The sequence below is a fragment of the Leiobunum rupestre genome, chromosome 6 (genome assembly GCF_980474605.1).
Source record: "Leiobunum rupestre chromosome 6, qqLeiRupe1.1.hap1, whole genome shotgun sequence".
Taxonomy (NCBI): Eukaryota; Metazoa; Arthropoda; class Arachnida; order Opiliones; family Sclerosomatidae; genus Leiobunum; species Leiobunum rupestre.
Genome location: NC_143389.1, coordinates 58,110,172 through 58,119,841, shown reverse-complemented (window position 1 = coordinate 58,119,841; position 9,670 = coordinate 58,110,172).

Here is a 9,670-nt window from a genome sequence, read left to right as displayed (position 1 = left end):
GACACTACCTATGCACGATATAAAAGTAGTGTTGCTGTTTAGTCGGGTTGTGCCGGGTTTTAAGTAACAAGAAACACGGCCGGTGTGGACAGATCGGGTTAAAACCGACTAGGCGGCACTCCTAAATAAAAATCAAGGGATTTCGGTCCCCTTTCTCAATTTTTTAGAAATTCTTATTTTTTTATAACATTGTTTATTTGTGATGATTTATGACTGCAGACGTGCACATTTCAATAAACCAAAACTAAAAACAATGTGTGGATAACTAGCTATTTTCCCTTTTCTTAGTACTATCCGACCGAAAATTCCAGGATGATAGCAATATTAAAAACCCTACTACAGGTTAGGTAGTATTTGCATGGGGCATCGAAAACTCTTAAGGCCGTCAATGATTGGTCAACAACGCTTAGCGAAATTCTTCGCTCGTTTAAATAAGCGTGTACTCTTTGGTTCTTCTCACTGTGAGTTAATTTATAATACCATAAGTGGCATAATTACCCTAAGTGTGCCAATAGGAGCCTTTCCCGCAGAAAATCTTCAATTTGAGCTTGTTCTAAACAGACGAAAGAAACGTAGGACTCACGAATTCCGTTCAAGTACCCTATATGGTATTTTTAATGCACGCGCCGCAGACGCCGCTTCGCAAACACATGACGTAATTTTTTCCAGTGACGAAATTTACGTAATTTACGTCACCTTCGTTCTTATTGACACACTGAGGGTATTTATGCCACTTATGATAATACGTTTAATGATACGTAATATTTATTTAAATGAGTTTTCTCGTGATTCTGATACATAAGTATAATGAATAGTTTAAAACGTGTTTTAAACATAGTTTTTATTGTTTATTATTTGTTTTTTATTGTTTGATTTAAAAACAGTTAAAAACAATGAATCTTGTTTAAAACAATCAAAAACATTGTTTTTGTTCTTTTTGAAAAAAACAAGGATTTTGCCAACCCTGATACCGATATATCAATGTTTCGTATATAATATTGGTGTATTTTGGGAAAAAAATAAAAATAAACTTATGACTGAGAATTTAGAAAATTCCGAATTAAATAGTGTTAAAACTAGTTAAATATAATAAACAACCATAGTAATCATAGCTTGTACAAAATGGCTGAGCCCACAGTTTGGTAAATAACGGCAAAAACATGATTTCAAAAATTAAAAGTTAAATAGTATTAAATCACAAAAAGTGTTTCATTTTTGCGATGAAAAATCATAATGAAATACCTAGAGAATAAAATAATAATGAAATACCTAGAGAATAAAATAATAATGAAATACCTAGAGAATAAAATAATAATGAAATACCTAGAGAATAAAATAATAATGAAATACCTAGAGAATAAAATAATAATGAAATACCTAGAGAATAAAATAATAATGAAATACCTAGAGAATAAAATAATAATGAAATACCTAGAGAATAAAATAATAATGAAATACCTAGAGAATAAAATAATAATGAAATACCTAGAGAATAAAATAATAATGAAATACCTAGAGAATAATATAATAATGAAATACCTAGAGAATAAAATAATAATGAAATACCTAGAGAATAAAATAATAATGAAATACCTAGAGAATAAAATAATAATGAAATACCTAGAGAATAAAATAATAATGAAATACCTAGAGAATAAAATAATAATGAAATACCTAGAGAATAAAATAATAATGAAATACCTAGAGAATAAAATAATAATGAAATACCTAGAGAATAAAATAATGAAATGAAATGAAATGAAAGCTTTATTTAGAGTGCACAACAACAGTGCGGTCAGCACCTACAAGGCAGTACACTACAAAAAAGAGTTTTACATCAGTGACCTAATGAAATACCTAGAGAAAAAAGTCATAATGAAATACCCAAAGGAAAAATCATAATAAAATACCCAGAGAAAAAATTATAATGAAATACCCAGAGAAAAAATTATAATGAAATACCCAGAAAAAAAATTATAATGAAATACCCAAAGAAAAAAGTCATAATGAAATACCCAAAGGAAAAAATCATAATAAAATACCCAGAGAAAAAATTATAATGAAATACCCAGAGAAAAAATCATAATGAAATACCCAAAGAAAAAAGTCATAATGAAATACCCAAAGGAAAAAATCATAATAAAATACCCAGAGAAAAAATTATAATGAAATACCCAGAGAAAAAATCATAATGAAATACCCAAAGAAAAAAGTCATAATGAAATACCCAAAGGAAAAAATCATAATAAAATACCCAGAGAAAAAATTATAATGAAATACCCAGAGAAAAAATTATAATGAAATACCCAAAGAAAAAAGTCATAATGAAATACCCAAAGGAAAAAATCATAATAAAATACCCAGAGAAAAAATTATAATGAAATACCCAGAGAAAAAATTATAATGAAATACCCAAAGAAAAAAGTCATAATGAAATACCCAAAGGAAAAAATCATAATAAAATACCCAGAGAAAAAATTATAATGAAATACCCCCTGTAGCATTAGGGTGTCGGTCAAGAGTCGGGTATGGGTCTAAAAGTCGTTTTCAGGTCGACGACCGTATGCCGACTCAAATTGTTCAATTTTTTTACCCCAAAAATTACAAATTTCCATTTTGAGACTTTATAAAGTCGGCAAGTCGACTTTAATGTACAGTCGATATGCCGACTTGATAAGGACCACACGTATTTTTTTCATATTTTTAAAATAATTGTATTTTATTGTATAATTATAATTATACTTGAAGTTCATTTTTACTAATTATGATTAATTAATTTTTAGAAATTAATTTGCATAAGAAGTTACTTCCCTGTAGCAAATTAGAGTCGGGCCGACGTCGGCAAAAGGTACTAAACGCTAAAGTCGGCCGACCTTTGGATTGAGGGTCGAAATGTCGTAGGGGTAAAATGGTCGGCCGACTGCAAAACGTCGACTCTTTACCGCCAATTAATAGAACTAAGAACCGACTCCGAAACGACGTCGGGCCGACTTTATATTAATGCTTATTTCCGACCCAAAACTGATCTCATTATTAGATTTTCGAATACAAATAAGTTTGAAGAAAAAATAAAAGTGAATAAAAAATTCATCATCATCAAATAGTCAGAAAATAATTAAAATATCCCCTTTTCCTAAATAAATATGGTCGGTTTCATAAAGTTAATGTCGAATCCAATAATTAAATGTAAGGTCTATTTTAAGTTGGATAATGGTCGGCATACCGACCATAAATAGTCCCAAAAAAAATTACGGTTTTAGTGTCGAAATAATACTGCTAGAATTAAAATTACGATTCCAGTTGCCATGGTTACGCGGGGCCTAATCTGATAAGACTGTACGAAATTCATCTTTATAACTAGGCGGTAGCGCCATCTATATTTTGTAAAGTTATATGGCTAAAAATAAATAATTATTAGCTAACTCACCGTAACTTGAGTTAAAAAGAATCGTGTTGACAGAATAAAATTATTTTTAAACAACTTCAAAGGTTTGTTTGTTACGAGAAATCATAGATTTCAATTTCGCATCAGATTCGCGAAAAAATTCAATTGCAATAGTTGCCACCAATAAAGACAGATGCCCCCACGGTTGAACGATAAAGTTGATAAAGTCTCCTTTTGGAACGAAATTGGTCCCGCGCCAGACAGATTTAGTTGTACCTCTATTTATTCCCAACTCAATGCTATAAACCGACTTATCGACCGTACCCCGACCCTAAACCAAAGACTATATATAAATAGATTGGCGTGTTCAATGGCTCAACTTGCATACGATAGCAGACGCTGGTCAAAATTTTCCTCGCGCTTCAGAGTGCTACTAGTGGTGCCTCTAACGGCTGGTCAAAGGCTTCTCCCGTGTTTCGAAAGTGTTAACAGGTTTTTTGTATGGAGACGCCTGTCTAGTAAGCGAAGCGTATATAGTCTTTGCTCTAAACCGACTTCATGTGTTACAGGGGTTTGCGATTTACGATATTATTTCAAAATATTAATTCCTGATTTTTATTTATATTGATTAATTATACTCTAAATAGATTAAAAAATTTAAAATGTATTAATAAATAGGCCTATTGATACGATCACAAACGCTTCATAGTTTAAAAAATTCAAAAGCACGCGCCAGTTAATACTTTCGCAGCGCCATCTCCGGACTAGCAGTATTATAGAATTTTATTGGCGAACTCGCTTGAGATGGGAGGTGTAATTGTTGACTTGTGCGCTTAATTTTCTATTCAAAATTAATGGAAAATCATTGGAATCTTGAGAAATACATTAAATCTAAACTAAAAAAGTAAGTTTTTCAATAATATATCAATATAAATAATATCTATATCAATTAATTATAGCTTTGTGAACAATGTTTTGCATGAGCTGTTAGGCCTTGGCAATTACAAGGTCATGTGTTTTATAAATAAAATATAATTAGACTACAACATCAAAAGATAATGATATTTGTTAAAAGTATTTGAATTGTAATTGTTTTTACGTATTAAAATCTAGAAGCTTAATTAAAATGTTTCTTTTCTATATCACTACTTTATTAATTCTATGTACTTCGCCAAAAGATTTTCAGACTTGTATATTGTTTGGATTAGTTCTATTAATATAAATAGCTCATTTTTATTGAAAATTATTATCGATTCAATCTCAGCTAAATTACTGTTAAGGCATCAAATTGGTATTAAGTGGGAGTTCCGAAGTGCGATTTAATTTGACGTCGGCACAACGTCGTTTCCGAGTCGGAAATATGCCTATTTGAAGTCGGCTCATAGTCATTTCTGAGTCGGCCCATAGTCATTTCTGAGTCGGCCCATAGTCCTCTCTGAGTCAGCCCATAGTCCTTTCTGAGTCGGCCCATAGTCCTTTCTGGGTCGGCCCATAGTCCTTTCTGAGTCGGCCCATAGTCCTTTCTGAGTCGGTCCATAGTCATTTCTGAGTCGGTCCATAGTCATTTCTGAGTCGGCCCATAGTCCTTTCTGAGTCGGCCCATAGTCCTTTCTGAGTCGGTCCAGAGTCATTTCTGAGTCGGTCCATAGTCATTTCTGAGTCGGCCCATAGTCCTTTCTGAGTCGGTCCATAGTCCTTTCTGAGTAGGACATACATCGGAAGTGAGTCGAATTTTCTTGTCGATCGACGGTCGGCCGACTACTTTTCTACTAGGACATTTCGACCTTTCAGAGTGGGGTGGCCCGACAGTAGGCCGACCTTTCTGTTTTAAGACACTAGCCGACGTCGGCCCGACTCTAAAATGCTACAGGGGACCCAGAGAAAAAATTATAATGAAATACCCAGAGAAAAAATCATAATGAAATACCCAAAGAAAAAAGTCATAATGAAATACCCAAAGGAAAAAATCATAATAAAATACCCAGAGAAAAAATTATAATGAAATACCCAAAGAAAAAAGTCATAATGAAATACCCAAAGGAAAAAATCATAATAAAATACCCAGAGAAAAAATTATAATGAAATACCCAGAGAAAAAATCATAATGAAATACCCAAAGAAAAAAGTCATAATGAAATACCCAAAGGAAAAAATCATAATAAAATACCCAGAGAAAAAATTATAATGAAATACCCAGAGAAAAAATTATAATGAAATACCCAAAGAAAAAATTATAATGAAATACCCAGAGAAAAAATCATAATGAAATACCCAAAGAAAAAAGTCATAATGAAATACCCAAAGGAAAAAATCATAATAAAATACCCAGAGAAAAAATTATAATGAAATACCCAGAGAAAAAATCATAATGAAATACCCAAAGAAAAAAGTCATAATGAAATACCCAAAGGAAAAAATCATAATAAAATACCCAGAGAAAAAATTATAATGAAATACCCAGAGAAAAAATTATAATGAAATACCCAAAGAAAAAAGTCATAATGAAATACCCAAAGGAAAAAATCATAATAAAATACCCAGAGAAAAAATTATAATGAAATACCCAGAGAAAAAATCATAATGAAATACCCAAAGAAAAAAGTCATAATGAAATACCCAAAGGAAAAAATCATAATAAAATACCCAGAGAAAAAATTATAATGAAATACCCAGAGAAAAAATTATAATGAAATACCCAGAGAAAAAATTATAATGAAATACCCAGAGAAAAAATCATAATGAAATACCCAAAGAAAAAAGTCATAATGAAATACCCAGAGAAAAAAAATCATAATGAAATACCCAGAGAAAAAATCATAATGATATACCCAGAGAAAAAAATCCCAATGAGATACCCAAAAAACATAATAAAATACCAGAGAAAAAAATCATAATGAAATACCCAGAGAAAAAATCATAATGAAATACCCAAAGAAAAAAGTCATAATGAAATACCCAAAGGAAAAAATCATAATAAAATACCCAGAGAAAAAATTATAATGAAATACCCAAAGAAAAAAGTCATAATGAAATACCCAAAGGAAAAAATCATAATAAAATACCCAGAGAAAAAATTATAATGAAATACCCAGAGAAAAAATTATAATGAAATACCCAAAGAAAAAAGTCATAATGAAATACCCAAAGGAAAAAATCATAATAAAATACCCAGAGAAAAAATTATAATGAAATACCCAGAGAAAAAATTATAATGAAATACCCAAAGAAAAAAGTCATAATGAAATACCCAAAGGAAAAAATCATAATAAAATACCCAGAGAAAAAATTATAATGAAATACCCAGAGAAAAAATTATAATGAAATACCCAAAGAAAAAAGTCATAATGAAATACCCAAAGGAAAAAATCATAATAAAATACCCAGAGAAAAAATTATAATGAAATACCCAGAGAAAAAATTATAATGAAATACCCAAAGAAAAAAGTCATAATGAAATACCCAAAGGAAAAAATCATAATAAAATACCCAGAGAAAAAATTATAATGAAATACCCAGAGAAAAAATCATAATGAAATACCCAAAGAAAAAAGTCATAATGAAATACCCAAAGGAAAAAATCATAATAAAATACCCAGAGAAAAAATTATAATGAAATACCCAGAGAAAAAATTATAATGAAATACCCAAAGAAAAAAGTCATAATGAAATACCCAAAGGAAAAAATCATAATAAAATACCCAGAGAAAAAATTATAATGAAATACCCAGAGAAAAAATCATAATGAAATACCCAAAGAAAAAAGTCATAATGAAATACCCAAAGGAAAAAATCATAATAAAATACCCAGAGAAAAAATTATAATGAAATACCCAGAGAAAAAATTATAATGAAATACCCAGAGAAAAAATTATAATGAAATACCCAGAGAAAAAATCATAATGAAATACCCAAAGAAAAAAGTCATAATGAAATACCCAGAGAAAAAAAATCATAATGAAATACCCAGAGAAAAAATCATAATGATATACCCAGAGAAAAAAATCCCAATGAGATACCCAAAAAACATAATAAAATACCAGAGAAAAAAATCATAATGAAATACCCAGAGAAAAAATTATAATGAAATACCCAAAGAAAAAAGTCATAATGAAATACCCAAAGGAAAAAATCATAATAAAATACCCAGAGAAAAAATTATAATGAAATACCCAGAGAAAAAATTATAATGAAATACCCAGAGAAAAAATCATAATGAAATACCCAAAGAAAAAAGTCATAATGAAATACCCAAAGGAAAAAATCATAATAAAATACCCAGAGAAAAAATTATAATGAAATACCCAGAGAAAAAATCATAATGAAATACCCAAAGAAAAAAGTCATAATGAAATACCCAAAGGAAAAAATCATAATAAAATACCCAGAGAAAAAATTATAATGAAATACCCAGAGAAAAAATTATAATGAAATACCCAAAGAAAAAAGTCATAATGAAATACCCAAAGGAAAAAATCATAATAAAATACCCAGAGAAAAAATTATAATGAAATACCCAGAGAAAAAATCATAATGAAATACCCAAAGAAAAAAGTCATAATGAAATACCCAAAGGAAAAAATCATAATAAAATACCCAGAGAAAAAATTATAATGAAATACCCAGCGAAAAAATTATAATGAAATACCCAGAGAAAAAATTATAATGAAATACCCAGAGAAAAAATCATAATGAAATACCCAAAGAAAAAAGTCATAATGAAATACCCAGAGAAAAAAAATCATAATGAAATACCCAGAGAAAAAATCATAATGATATACCCAGAGAAAAAAATCCCAATGAGATACCCAAAAAACATAATAAAATACCAGAGAAAAAAATCATAATGAAATACCCAGAGAAAAAATCATAATGAAATACCCAGAGAAAAAAATCATAATGAAATACCCAAAGAAAAAAGTCATAATGAAATACCCAGAGAAAAAAATCATAATAAAATACCCAGAGAAAAAATCATAATGATATACCCAGAGAAAAAAATCCCAATGAGATACCCAAAAAAATCATAATAAAATACCAGAGAAGAAAATCATAATGAAATACCCAGAGAAAAAATCAGAATGAAATACCCAAAGAAAAAAATCCTAATAAAATACCCATAGAAAAAATCAGAATGAAATACCCAAAGAAAAAAGTCATAATGAAATACCCAAAGGAAAAAATCATAATAAAATACCCAGAGAAAAAATTATAATGAAATACCCAGAGAAAAAATTATAATGAAATACCCAAAGAAAAAAGTCATAATGAAATACCCAAAGGAAAAAATCATAATGAAATACCCAGAGAAAAAATTATAATGAAATACCCAGAGAAAAAATTATAATGAAATACCCAGAGAAAAAATCATAATGAAATACCCAAAGAAAAAAGTCATAATGAAATACCCAAAGGAAAAAATCATAATGAAATACCCAAAGGAAAAAATCATAATAAAATACCCAGAGAAAAAATTATAATGAAATACCCAGAGAAAAAATTTTAATGAAATACCCAAAGAAAAAAGTCATAATGAAATACCCAAAGGAAAAAATCATAATAAAATACCCAGAGAAAAAATTATAATGAAATACCCAGAGAAAAAATTATAATGAAATACCCAGAGAAAAAATCATAATGAAATACCCAAAGAAAAAAGTCATAATGAAATACCCAAAGGAAAAAATCATAATAAAATACCCAGAGAAAAAATTATAATGAAATACCCAGAGAAAAAATCATAATGAAATACCCAAAGAAAAAAGTCATAATGAAATACCCAAAGGAAAAAATCATAATAAAATACCCAGAGAAAAAATTATAATGAAATACCCAGAGAAAAAATCATAATGAAATACCCAAAGAAAAAAGTCATAATGAAATACCCAAAGGAAAAAATCATAATAAAATACCCAGAGAAAAAATTATAATGAAATACCCAGAGAAAAAATCAGAATGAAATACCCAAAGAAAAAAGTCATAATGAAATACCCAAAGGAAAAAATCATAATAAAATACCCAGAGAAAAAATTATAATGAAATACCCAGAGAAAAAATTATAATGAAATACCCAAAGAAAAAAGTCATAATGAAATACCCAAAGGAAAAAATCATAATAAAATACCCAGAGAAAAAATTATAATGAAATACCCAGAGAAAAAATTATAATGAAATACCCAGAGAAAAAATCATAATGAAATACCCAAAGAAAAAAGTCATAATGAAATACCCAAAGGAAAAAATCATAATGAAATACCCAAAGGAAAAAATCATAATAAAATACCCAGA